This window comes from Macaca fascicularis, chromosome 4, assembly GCF_037993035.2.
Source record: "Macaca fascicularis isolate 582-1 chromosome 4, T2T-MFA8v1.1".
NCBI classification, from domain to species: Eukaryota; Metazoa; Chordata; class Mammalia; order Primates; family Cercopithecidae; genus Macaca; species Macaca fascicularis.
This window is the reverse complement of record NC_088378.1, coordinates 48,218,656-48,233,371: the sequence shown is the minus strand read 5'-3', so window position 1 is coordinate 48,233,371 and position 14,716 is coordinate 48,218,656.

Sequence of the window (14,716 nt, the reverse complement as noted above, 5' to 3'; positions counted from 1 at the left end):
TATATGAATTCAGCAAAGTTCCAGTATACAAAATTAATGTACACAAATCAGTAGCTCTGCTATACACTAACATTGAACAGCTGAGAAACAAGAACTCAACCACTTTCACATTAACTGCAAAAAAAAAAATACAACAAAATACTTAGGAATATACCTAACCAAGGATGTGAAAGAGCTCTTTAAGGAAAACTACAAAACAGCTGAAAGAAATCATAGATGACACAAAGAAATGGAAACACATCCCATGCTCATGCATGGGTAGAATTAATATTGTGAAATTGACCATACCACCAAAAGCAGTCTACAAATTCAATGTAATTCCTGTTAAAATACCACCATCATTCTTCACAGAACTAGAAAAAACAATCCTAAAATTCGTATGGAACCAGAAAAGAGCCTGCATAGCCAAGGCGAGACTAAGCAAAAAGAACAAATCTAGAGACATCACATTACTCAACATCAAACTATACTGTAAGGCCATAGTCACTGAAACAGCATGATACTGGTATAAAAATAGGTACATAGACCAATGGAAAAGACTAGAGAACCCAGAAATAAGTCAAATACTTACAGTCAACTGATCATCGACAAAGCAAACAAAAACATAAAGTGGGGAAAGACACCCTATTCAACAAATGGTGCTGGGATAATTTGCAAGCCACGTGTATGAGAATGAAATTGGATCCTCATCTCTTTTCTTATACAAAAATCAACTCAAGATGGATCAAAGACTTAAATCTAAGACCTGAAACTGTAAAAATTCTAGAAGATAACATCAGAAAAATCCTTCTAGACCTTGGCTTAAGCAAAGACTTCATGACCAAGAATCCAAGAGCAAAAACAACAAAAACGAATATAAATAGATGGGACTTAATTAAACTGAAAAACTTCTGCACAGCAAAAGAAACAATCAGCAGAGTTAACAGGCAACCCACAGAGTGGGACAAAATTTTCACAATCTATATATCTGACAAAGAATAATATCCAGAATCTACAAATAGCTCAAACAAGTCAGCAAGAATAAAACAAACACTTCCATCAAAAAGTGGGCTAAGGACATCAATAGACAATTCTCAAAAGAAGATATACAAATGGCCAACAAGTCAACATCACTATCAGAGAAATGCAAATCAAAACCACAATGCGATACCACCTCACTTCTGCAAGAATGGCCATAATAAAAATAAAAATAAAAAAAATACAGATGTTGGTGTGGATGCAGTGGAAAGGGAACACTTATAAATTGTTGGCAGAAATGTAAACTAGTACAACCACTATGGAAAACACCGTGGAGATTCCTTAAAGAACTAAAAGTAGGTCTGCCATTTGATCCAGTAATTCCACTACTGGGTATCTACCCAGATGAAAAGAAGTCATTATATGATAAAGATACTTGTACACTCATGTTTATAGCAGCACAATTGCAAAAACATGGAACCAGCCCAAATGCCCATCAGTCAACAAGTGGATAAAGCAAATGTGGTATATATATACCATGGACTACTACTCAGCCATAAAAAGGAATGAAATAATGGCATTCACAGCAACCTGGATGGAATTGGAGACAATTATTCTAAGTGAAGTAACTCAGGAATGGAAAAACAAACATCGTATGTTCTCACTTATATGTGGAAGCTAAGATATGAGGACACAAAGGCATAAGAATGATACATTGGACTTTGGGGACTTGGGGGGAATGGGTTGGGGGTTGGTGAGGGATAAAAGACTACACATTGGGTAAAGTGTACACTACTCAGGTGATGGGTGCACCAAAATCTCAGAAATCACCACTAAAGAATTTATTCCTGCAACCAAACACCACCTGTTTCCCAAAAACCTATTGAAATAAAAAAATTAAAATAAAAAAGCTGTACCTTATTCCATTGTATGAACTTACATCCATTGTATTAAAATTTATGTCTTCTATTATTGAACTTTGCTATTAGAAATACAGCTTTATTGCCTAACCTTGTTCTTCCATCATATTGAGCATGTTAGTTTATCAACGGAATATATTCTTAAAAGTGGAAATGTGAGATCAAACAGTGCACGTGTTTATACCTTTGATAGATATTACCCGGTTGCCTTCCGTAAGGCTGTACCAGTTTCTACTGCCATTAGCAATATGTGAGAGACGAGAGTGCCTTTCTCCAAATGCTAGACAGCATAGTATGTGTTAAGATTTTTGAATCACTGCCAATCTGATAAGTGGAAAATCTCAGCATAATTTTAATTTGCATTTCTCTTAGGATGAGGAGCATCTTTTGATAGACTTAAGAGCCATCTTTCTATTCTTCACGAAATGAGCTGTGTCTTTTCCTATTCTTTGTTCATTATTCTATTGAGTTAATTTTTTCCTTACTTATCTGCAGAAACTTTCTCTATATTAAGGAAATTAGCCCTTTATTGTGAATCACAGTTACCCCGCTCCCACCCCATCAGGTTGTTGTTGTCTTTTGACTTTGTTTATGGTATGTTTTATACAGAGAATTTGATTTTGTTACATGGTTGAATTTATTAATTTTTCCGTGACTGTTGGGGTTTGTGTCAAATTTGGGAATGCCTTCCTTACCACAGGAGATAATTTTAAATATGTTGAAAGATTTATATGTAAAAATGTTCATTCCATTCTTTATAAATTAAAAAAGGTAATTAGAAGTTCAACAACTGAAGAATAGTGCTTTACTTGTGATATAGCTACACAATAGATTATTATGCAACTTGTATAAATAATATTTACAGGAAGTTCCTCAAAACATACAGTAATAAAATGTTTACAAATGAAGGTCATGGAATTATGGTTGTACAAGTTTTGAGACCAGAATCAAGACTAATTATTCCAGATCATCTCAATTATATAAAAAAAGAGGAGAAAAAAATGGAAGGCAGATTAATTACTGTAATTTGGTAGTGATATTATTTTATTTAAAATGTTTCTATGGTCTCTGAAAACTTCTAAAACAAGCATGTATTTTTATAATAAAAAAACACAGTGTCATGGTTGGTATTGTAGTCTCAGCACGCAGATAACACGCATTTGCTTTGGATCCACTCACTTTGGGTATTTGACATTCTCTACACCCTCTGCAGCCAAAAGTAGAGCAAAGAAAACTGATCATTGTTTTGTCCTGAATATAGTTAGTTTATCCAGATTTTCTTCTTTTATAGACGGATGTCAGGATTGCAGGGAATGTGCTCTTTTATGTATTTCACTGAGAGAAGATGCAGCTCACTTTACAGCCATACCCTAAAATTAGCACTTAACAGTAAATCTTTATTTCTCCCTTTAAAATTCTTGATGATTTGACTTTCTTTTAAAATTAGGCCCTTTTCCCTGCTCCCCTCCCATCACATCTTCATCACACTTGATAGAGTCTTTTTTCCTCATCAGCTTTACTGAGTTACAGTTTACACACAGTAAAATGCAACCAGTCTCAATGCACAGCTTGAATTTTGACAAATGTGTTTACCCTTGGAGCTGTGACTGCAATTAAGATAGAACATTTTCACGGGACTACAGAGAACTGACTTTTAAAATACATAATTTAAAAGATATAATGTGTTTTATACTAATATACTAATATACTTTGGAACATTTACAAGAGTAATAGTTAATTTTAGATAGAGTATTCTAAAGGAATAAATGTTTGAAAAGTTAATGGCTTATATAGTAACTGCATACAGTTAAATAATTAACTTCACCAAGAAAGCCTGCTTTGGTTATAGCATAAAATTATAATAAGTAAGAGTGGTAAGGAACCATATGAGCCATTATTTAAATTGTTTGAGGTGCTGAGACTTCAAAGGGACATTCCTGTGCATTTTTGGAGTTTTGAATACTTTATATTTCCTTGTTCTCTCTTTTTTCAAAGACAAATGCTGCCAGGCATCTGTATATTCTTATATCAAAATGAAAGACACTCTGAGAAAATTGGGAAGCATCAGCAAAATCCTTTCTTTAGGATCTTATATGTGAATCTGTGTACATATTTGCAAGACTGGAGAAATGGAGATTATTAGAATGGATATATAATAGTAAGTTGAGCAAATACGATTAACATTTCCCTGACAGAGCGAAGTGTTTCCTAGTAAAGAGACTATTTAAAATATCTAACCTTATTTCAAAACAAGAACACTTAAAGGAGCTTTCATCTGTTGGAGCAAGAGGTTATATTTATGTAAATCAAAGCACTGTACAGTCTTAGAATTTTACTGTGGTGCTTTTATAGGGCCTTTTCCATGGGTGCAGTTGGTGCTGAAGGATGGTGGGAGGTGGAGGTCAGTGTTGTTATATTAGCTGTTTTTGTTCTACTCCCTCACTCTTGAGTGGTATTTGCATTCTTCTATTTCTCCTATTAACTACTTCTCTATTTCTTCCTACTAGTTTGTCCTGTTTTCTCTTCTTCTCTAGCTGTTTCTCATGGGATCGTGGAAGAAACAAAAAGATCCTCACCTGCAATTTTCCTTTTTATTCTGAATACTTACAGATTTCACTTCTTAAAGACATTGTACTGCAGATCAAATAAATTTTTTTCTACTTCTTTCTTTCTCTCTCTTTCTTTCTTTCTTTCTTCTCTTCATTTCTTTCTCTCTCTCTCTCTCTTTCTTTCTTTCTCTCATTCGTTCGTTCATTCGTTTTTTGAGTTGGAGTCTTTCTCTGTCACCCAGGCTGGAGTGAAGTGGCATGATCATGGCTCCGCACAGCCTCAAACTCCTGTGCTCAAGTGATCCTCCCACCTCAGCCTCCTGAGTAACTGGGATCACAGATGCATGCCACTGCGGCTGACTAATTTTTTAATACTGTTTTTCTAGAGTCGGGGGTCTTACTTTGTTGCCCACACTGGTCTCAAACTCCTGGACACAAGTGATCCTCCTGCCTCGGCCTCCCAGAGTGCTGTGATTACAGGTGTGAGCCACTGCATCTGGACAAAATAATGCTAATACTAAGTTTTATTGATAAGCTTAATTTGCACTGAGAAGTCTAAGCAAGTTGATCTAACCTGGAAGTCTGAAATTGAAAAGCTACCTTTTTTTTTTTTTTTTTTGTCTTTAGAAATAAATGTTCCTATCTGCTTTGCCAGTAGTTACAGTGGTTTGCAGGGCATCCAAAGGATTAAGCACTAACTAAGCTTGAGCACGACAGTATTCTTGTGAATGTAATCTAGAGATTGAAAATACGTATTTATTCTAACTTGAAACAACAAGCAAAGATATTTGGACAAGTCTGGCTTGGGTATAGATGAATTATTGCAAAACATGGGTTTCTGTAAGAATATACCATCAGAAATTTGTTAGGCTATTTGTATAGAAGATTTATGTGGCAGTTGAACCCCAGGTCTCTAAATTTCATAGCTAGGGATGACTATCTTAACTAGACAGCTGCTGTAAATTCTTTCTGGAGATATAGTGAAATAAATTATAAATGAATAAGTATAAATATGCCGTGATACTTCTTTGGCTAAGATTTTGTGAACTAGTTAATGCAGTACTATTTTTTTGTATAAACTGTAGAAAACAGTTCTATTTTGCTATTGTTAAAGCAAACTCTTTTTTCTAAGATTTACTTGTCTTTTTTCCTCTGCCAAACCGAAACTCCTTGAGGCCAGGAACATAATTTATTATGGTAGATTTCAAACTCTTTTGGCTTTAAATCTATATTAAGAATTGTGTTTTATATCCAGGACACACAAACATACACAAAACAAATAATTTTCCAACCCAGTCTTTTATTATATAAGTTGGATTCTGATACGTTTCATTCTTTTAGTAGGAAGAAGATGCTAGTCATGACTTACCAGCTTGATTTCATGACCTCCTAATGGGTTGTGACCTGCTCCTTACAAAACAGTGGTTTATTGGTGTTTAATTCCCAGTACCTTATAGAGTCCCTAGGATATGTTAGGTCCTCTATAAATGCTTATGAAATATAAGAATGAATGAATAAGTCGGGAAAGTAATAAGGAGCTGGGATAAACCAGAGAAATTCTTTAGAGGTAGATTTTGTCCATTGTTGGTTGTCACTTAGTATTCATATATGTGGCAGTGTTCCCAGACTGACTGAATCCAAATCTCTCAGGTAGAACTTGGGCAAGGAGGTGTTATTTATTTATTTATTCGAGATGGAGTCTCATTGTGTCACCCAGGCTGGAGTGCAATGGCATGATCTCGGCCCACTGCAACCTCCACCTCCCAGATTCAAGTGATTCTCCTGCCTCAGCCTCCTGAGTAGTTGGGATTACAGGTGCATGCCACCACATCCAGTTAATGTTTTGTATTTTTAGGTAGAGACAGGGTTTCACCATGTTGGCCAGGCTGGTCTCAAACTCCTGACCTCAAGTTATCCAACGGCCTCGGCCTCCCAAAGTGCTAGGATTACAGGTGTGAGCCACTGTGCCCATCTAGTAGGTGTTTTTTAAAAGTATCCTTTTTACTTTAAAATAGTTTCAGATTTACAAAAAAGTTGCAAAGGCAGTACAGAGAGTTTCCAGATACCTAGCACCCAGTTTCCCCGAGCATTAACATCTTACATTTCTATGGTACATTTGTCACAATTAATGAACCAATAGTGATACATATTATTAAGTAAACCTCATACTTTGGATGGATTCCACTCATTTTCCCCTAAGTCCTTTTTCTATTCCAGGATTCCTCATTACATTTAGTCACAAAGTCTCCTTAGGGACTTCTTGGCTGTGACAGTCTCTCACATTTTCCTTTTTTCTTTTGACAACCCTGACAGTTTTCAAGAGTAGTGATCAAGTATTTTGTAGAAAGTCCCTCAATTTGGGTGTGTTTAATGTTTTTTCTCATGGTTAGACTGGAGTTTGGGGGAAGACTACAAAAGAAAGGAAAAGGGTACAGCTGTGACTATGACTTGTCGCTGCTGAGATTGACCTTGGTCACCTGGCTGAGGTGATGTTTGTCTGGTTTCTCCATTGGCAAAGTCACCCCTCCCCACTCCATAATGTACATGCTGTATAATAATGTAAGGAGGGCTGTACATGCAGCCTATGCTTAAGGAATGGGGAGTTATGCCTCATCTCCTTGAGAGCGGAGTATCTACATAAATCATTTGAAATTCTCCTGCATAGGATTTGTCTCTTCCCCCTCATTTATTTACTTATTCATTCAATTATTTATATCAGTATGAGATCATACTGATATACATGGATGTTTATTTTATACTTTGGATTATAATTCAATACTACATGAATTATTTGTTTGCTCAGATGATTTCAGTTTTGGTCATTAGGAACTCTTTCAGGTTGGCTCTTGTGTCCCTTTGACATACCACCATTATTGTTTTTATTTTTGAGCACTTCCTTACTTTCTGGTATTCAGGATGCTCAAGTGTATTAGGCTGTTCTCATGCTGCTCATATGTAAGACTGCTTAATTTATAAAGGAAAGAGGTTTAATTGACTCACAGTTCCACATGGCTAAGGAGGCCTCACAATCATGGTGGAAGAGCATGGAGCGTCTTTCTTGGCGGCAGGCCAGAGAGCTTGTGCAGAGAACTCCCATTTATAAAACCATCAGATCTTGTGAGACTTATTCACTACACACAAGAACAGTTTGGGGGAACTGCCCCCATGATTCAACTATCTCCACCTGGCCCGGCCCTTGACACATGGGGATTATTACAATTCAAGGTGAGATTTGGGTGGGGACACAGCCAAACCATATCATCAAGGTACATCTTGTATATTCCCTGCCCACCCCTCACATGAATGCTTTCTCCAAGGGGCGTGGTTCCTCTTATTGGAGAATAATATTAGACATAGAAATCTGACCATGTATGTTCATCATCAGCAGGGTGTCACTGTATGTAGGCCTTCTCAGTAGACAGAGCTAGGAAATATAGGGGTGGATACTAACCTATGCATACACACATAGCTACAATTATATTTATATATCCACATATGTCTTTCTGAAGCTGGTCAGGTACAGTGGCTCAGGCCTGTAATCTTAGCACTTTGGGAGGCTGAGGCGGGTGGATTGCTTGAGGCCAGGGGTTTGAGACCAGCCTGGTCAACATGATGAAACCCCGTGTCTACTAAAAATACAAAAATTAGCTGGGCATGGTTGTGCGTGCCTGTAATCCCAGCTACTCCGGAGGCTGAGGCACAACAATCACTTGAGCCTGGGAGCGGAGGTTGCAGTGAGCCAAGATTGAACCACTGTACTCCAGTCTGGGCAACAGAGCAAGACTCTTGTTGCCTCATTATAAAATAGGAATAGTAAGTTACCTCCCAGAGAGCCAGTATCTTTCAGTTTTATGATTCCATGACTACCTGACCATTTGAAACCTTCCTGGAATGCTACCAATATATAGTTAGCTCTCCTTACCATTCTAATTGCTTTCACAAAGGAAAAGAACTGTGTGGTCCAGACAATGAGAGTCTTTAATTTCTTTGTGGCCTCAAAAAATAAAAAATAAAAAATAAAAAAAAGCTAAATATGAATTCATAATGATGTCCAACTCTAATCCAGTCCTACCTGGCTTATTCTAGCTTTCCCCTCTTGCTTATCTGTAATTCCCCTAACAGAGAAACCTAGCTCCCACCACCTACCATCTAATTACTTACTTGGCCATTCCCATTGTGCATGGACTGTGGTTTTGGAACTGTTCATCTGTACCCTCACACGAAACAACTTTACCAACTAGAGTGCGGTGCTTATTTTTTGTACAGTTCCTTTTTGTCTTTAATTATTTCCAAAGTTACTTAAATCAGCACCTTTTTTTCTCCAGCCCCCCTTCAATGAGTTTATGCTATACATATTAGTATTACAGTGAGATTCTTTTGTCGCCGTCTGCATTCCATCCTGGGATTTGCCTATGGTAAGGTTTACCCTTTGTGCTATAAAATTCTGTGGGATTTGTCAAATGCATACTGTTATGTATCCACCACTACGTTATCATACATAATAGCTTCACTGTCCTAAAAAATAATCCCCAAATCCCCTCTGTTCACCCAGTCAATCTACTTCCTTCCACAAACTCCTGGTGAGTTTGAATTGTTTTTCATGTTCATAATTTTCTCTTTTTAAAAATATTATGTGAATGGAATCATACAGTATGTAGTCTTTTCAAACTTGCTCCTTTTTCTTAGCAGTACACATTAAGGTTCTTCCATGATGTTGCATGAATTAATAGCTCATTCCTTTAGATTGCTGAATAATATTCCGCATTATGGATATATCATAGTTTTTCCATTCATCTATTGAGGGACATTGTGGTTGCTCCCAGTTTTGGGCAATTATGAGTAAAGCTGTTATAAATATTCACGTGCAGGTTTTTGTATGGATATGTTTTCAAATCAATTGGGTAAATACCAAGGAGTGTGATTGCTAGGTAGTATGGGAAGTCTGTGTGTATTAGTCTGTTCTCATGCTGCAATAAAGACACACCTGAGACTGAGTAATTTATAAAGGAAAGAGGTTTAATTGACTCACAGTTTCACATGGCTGGGGAGGCCTCACAATCATGGTGGAAGAGCAAGGGACATCTTATATGGTGGCAAGCAGGAGAGCTTGTGCAAAGGAACTCCCCTTTATAAAACCAACAAATCTTGTGAAATTTATTCACTATCATGAGAATAGCATGGGAAAGACCTGTCCCCATGATTCCATTACCAGCACCAGATCCCTCCCACAACACATGAGAGCTACAATTCAAGGTGAGATTTGGATTGAATTGAATATGGGAGCTACAATTCAAGGTGAGATTTGGATGGGAACACAGTCAAACCATATCACTATGTTTAGCTTTGTAATAAACTGCCAAACTGTCTTCCAAAGTGGCAGTACCATTTTGCATTCCCATCACCAATGATGGGTTGTTGCTCTGCATCCTTGTTAGCATTTTGTATTGTCAACTTTTAAAAACAAATTTAGCCATTCTAGTAAGTACGTAGTGGTATCTTGTTTTAATTTGCATTTCCCTAAAGACAAATGATGCTGAACATCTTTTCATATGCTTACATGCCATCTAGATATCTCCTCTGGTGAGTTGTCTGTTCAGATCTTTACCCATCTTTTAATTAGGTTGATTGTTTTTATTTGTTAGTTTTACGTGCTATTTGTATATTTAATATAAGTTATTTCTCAGATATGTGATTTGCAAATATTTCTCCCAATCTGTGGTTTGTCTTTGGAATGTGGGTTTTTAAAAAATTCTTTTGGTGATTCTCAGCCTCTCGTTCAAAGCCCTACACCTGCCTAAGGTAGGAGAGTTGGATCACTTCTTTTGAAGCTATCTTCTCTTATAGCTTCAAAAGCTGGTAACCACCATTCTACTCTCTGGTAACCACCATTCTACTCTCTGTCTACTTCTATGAGTTTCACTTTTTTATACTCTACATGTAAGAAAGATCATGCTGTATTTGTCTTTGTGTCTGACTTATTTCACTTAACATAATGTCCTCCAGGCTCATGCATGTTGTTGTAAACGATAGAATTTCTTTAATTTTTTGAGACTATAGAGACTATGTAGATATCCTATTCCTCTTCAATGTTCCCCCTAGTAGTTTTAGCATCCATTGATAATTCGTGTATTCATTATTACTATAATGGTTACAAAATGTAACTTTTCTAAATTATTCCTTCTGTGCTCATTCACTAGTGGGGCTGCAGCTTTGGAGTTTGGTTTGGTGCAAGGACAGGATATCAAGATCTGGACAGTGGTGAGAAAATGATTACAGTCTTGAACCTTGTGGTGTAGGCTGGCTAGGGAAGGTGTGGAAACCAGGAGGGAGTCCAGTGGAGACTGGAGAGTCTCACTGCAGTCAGAGTAAACATTCTGTGAGTAAGAGAGTGAGAAACCAGGAAGAGCTGGAAGTTATGATCAGTGGTGGGAATTTTGGAGTTGGAAGATTTCTAGGGGAGAGCAGATCCTGGTTGTTGAAGTCTAGGGGGTTGCCATGGATTCAGGGAACTGTTTGAATGGAGAGGAAGTTTTCCATTAGGAGGAAGTGAAGGAATTCTAAGACTAGGCTATTGAATAAATAATTCACATGGTTGTCTAATTGGCCCGGGATGATAGGGCAACTAGCGGGGACATTTAACCAGCAGGTGCCAAAATCATCCCTTGAGCAGGCTCGATAATGAGTCTATGGAAAAACTGTATCACGTAAAGTAGGACATTTTAGTAGAGGCGCCAAACTTCACCTTGTGGGTCTTCTATGTTCACTAAATGTCAGAATGAAGATAGAAATGGACATTAGTCAGTTTTGCTTGGGGAAAAATTTTAAGATGTTCTCATGGGAGCCCTGGTGGGGAAGTGATACCTAGATAGAGAAGTCATTGCAAATAGTGGCAAGAGGAGGGAAGGGGGTAGGAATCCTCTGAGCCAAGATTACCATTTCAAAAAAAAAGGAAAAGCGATTTGAAGCTTGAGAATGGCCAGCATTAAGACCAGCGAGAGGTAGTTTGGCCAGAAGTGATGAGCCTTAAAAAAAAAAAACTACACATGTTTATAGGTTTTTAGGGGTTATTTATATTGTGATTAGAGAAAATTAAATCTAGGCACTTGGTGAATATCTGTTGAGTTGAACACACTAAGAGATTTTTTTGAGTTTTTATGGTGCATAATCTGTTTAGCAGACTGTAAATGCCATAATGAGGCTCTGTGGCTGCTTGTTATTGTAAAAGAACACTGGATTAGGAGTCCAAGAGAAGGCTCTAGGTCACTGCCACTGACACACTCGCAGGTTAGAAAACAGACTAATAATGCACAAGGGAGTGCTAATGAAAAAGCTCACAACAAAAAAGTAGCAGAAGGTCAATTCTAATTCAAATTGCTGGTAATAGAAATAAAACCAATCTCATGTGATTTCTCCTCATCCTATCCAAATCAGAAAGGAAATAATTTAATGACATTTATTGAAGGATGATTTGCATGTAATCTAATGGATGTATTTTAGGTGTATCATTCAGTGCAGTATGACAAATACATAGCCCCAATGTAATCTTCTTACTAAGCAAGAGGTGGAGTGTTTCTATCACCTTGTAAAATTCCCCAACACCTCCCCTCCTTCCACTGTAGAAAACTATTGATCTGCTTTAGAAAGACTATAAATTTGTGTTTCTAAAATTTCATATGAATGGGACCATGTGTTGTTTACATATTATGATGGTTAATACTAAACGTCAACTTGATTGGATTGAAAGATACAATGTATTGATCCTGGGTGTGTCTGTGAGAGTGTTGCCAAAAGAGATTAATATTTGAGTCAGTGGTCTGGGGAAGGCAGAAGGCAGATCCACTCTTAATCTGGAGGGCATAATCTAATCAGCTGCCAATGAACATAAGGCAGGCAGAAAAATGTGAAAAGGAGAGACTGGCCTAGCCTCCCAGCCTACATCTTTCTCCCATGCTGGATGCTTCCTGCCCTCTAACATCAGACTCCAAGTTCTTCAGTTTTGGGACTCGGACTGGCTCTCCTTGCTCCTCAGCTTGCAGACGGCCTATTGTGGGACCTTGTGATCATGTAAATTAATACTTAATAAACTCATATATATATAATATATATATGTATGTATATGTGTGTGAGTGTATATATACATATATATATATCTTATTAGTTCTGTTCCTCTAGAGAACCCTGATATGATACAATATGATTTCTTTGACTCCGCACACTGTTGCTATTGTTTTAATTCATCTGTGTTGACAGTATCAGCAGTTTGCCCATTTTATTACTGACAATTGAGTTGTTATCAGTTTGGAGAGAATATGAATATTTGCATTTAAATCTTTCCACAGACATGTTATCATTTCTCTTGGATAAAATATCTAAGACTTGGATTGCTGGGTCATATAATAAGAGTATGTTTAACTTTATAAGAAACTTTCAAACTGTTTTCTAAAGTGGCTGTATCATTTTATATTTCTTCTAGCAATGTGTGAGCGTTCCAGTTTTCCCACATTGTCACCTACCCTTGGTATTGTCAGTCTTTTCAAGTTCAGCCTTTCCAGTGGGTATGTAGTGGTATTTCACTATAGTTTTGATTTGCATTAATCATTGGGGAAATGACGTTTAATGTCATTCTTGGGCTTCTTGGCCCTTCACACGTCTCATTTAGTGAAGTGTATTGTTTATTGTATTATTGAGTCCTTCAAATATTTTAGTGCAAATCCTATGTCATGTATATGCATTGTGAAGATTTTTTCCCATGTGGCTTGGATTTTTTTCCTTAATAGTCTCTTTTAAAGATCACGTTTTATTTTTAGTAAAATCCAATTGCCAGTTTATTCTTTAAGGGTCATTGCTTCTTGTGTCCTGCCCAGTCAGTCTCTGCCTATCCCTAGGTTTTCTTCTGAAACAGTGTTGTCAAACAGAAATATCATGTGAGCTACATAGGTAATTTAAAATGTTCCAATAGCCATGTTTTAAAAATAGTTTAAGTTAATTTGAATTATATGCAATGTATCTAAAATATTATTTCAACATGTAATCAATATAAAAATTAATGGGATATTTTACATTTTTAAAAAATACCATATCTTGGAAAACCAGAGTATATTTTACGCTTATAGCAAATTTCAGTTTGGACTAGCTATGTAATAGCCATACATGGCTAATGGGTACTGTATTGAATTCTAGAAGTGATTCTAGGGTGATTCTAGAAGTTTTATAGTTCCTGCTTTTTATTTAGGTCTGAGATTTCACTTGATTTTTTTGGGGGGGGGGAAGGGTGTGAAATGAATGTGGAAGTTTATTTTTTTCTCTATATAGGTAACCAGTTCCCACACCATTTATCTCTTTCCAATGCAATTACGTTATACCTCTGTCAAAATACCAATAGATCTAGGCTGGGGGCGGTGGCTCACATCTGTAATTTCAGCACCTTGGGAGGCCGAGGTGCTCAGATCACTTGAGCCCAGGAGTTTGAAACCAGCCTGGGCAACATGGCAAAACCCTATCTCTACTAAAAATACAAAAATCAGCTGGGTGCAGTGGCACCTGTCTGTAGTCCCAGCTATTCTGGAGGCTGAGGCAGGAGAATCGTTTGAAACTGGAAGGCAGAGGCTGCAGTGAGCCGAGTCACTGTACTCCAGCCTGGGCAACAGAGCCAGACTGTGTCTCAAAACAAACAAACAAACATACAAACAAAACCCAATAGATCTTATGTGTGTGTCTATTTCTGGACTCAATACAATATTGTTTTTTCTTATGTCCGTACCCTGCTGTCTTTTGTCAGTACCCTACTGTCGGTACCCTTATGTCTTTTTTTTTTTTTTGAGACAGAGTCTTGCTCTGTCGCCTAGACTGGAGTGCAGTGGTGCAATCTTGGCTCACTGCAACCTCCACCTTGAGGTTAAAGCAATTCTCCTGCCTTAGCCTCCTGAGTAGTTGGGATTACAGGTGTGCACCACCATGCCTGGCAAATTTTGCATTTTTAGTAGAGATAGGGTTTTGCCATGTTGGCCAGGCTGGTCTTGAACTCCTGACCTCAAGTGATCTGCCTGCCTCGACCTCCCAAAGTGCTGGGATTACAGGTGTGAGCCACCGCACCCAGCCAGTACCCCATTGTCTTGATTAGTCTAGCTTTATAGTAGGCCTAAAAATCAGATAGAATTAGCCTTCCAACTTTGTTTTTCTTTTTAAGATGATTTTTTCTCTTCTAGGTTCTTTTCATTTCCATATAAAGTTTAGAATCAGCTTGTCAATTTCAACAGCAAAGCTGACATGGATTTTGCCCACATCAACTTT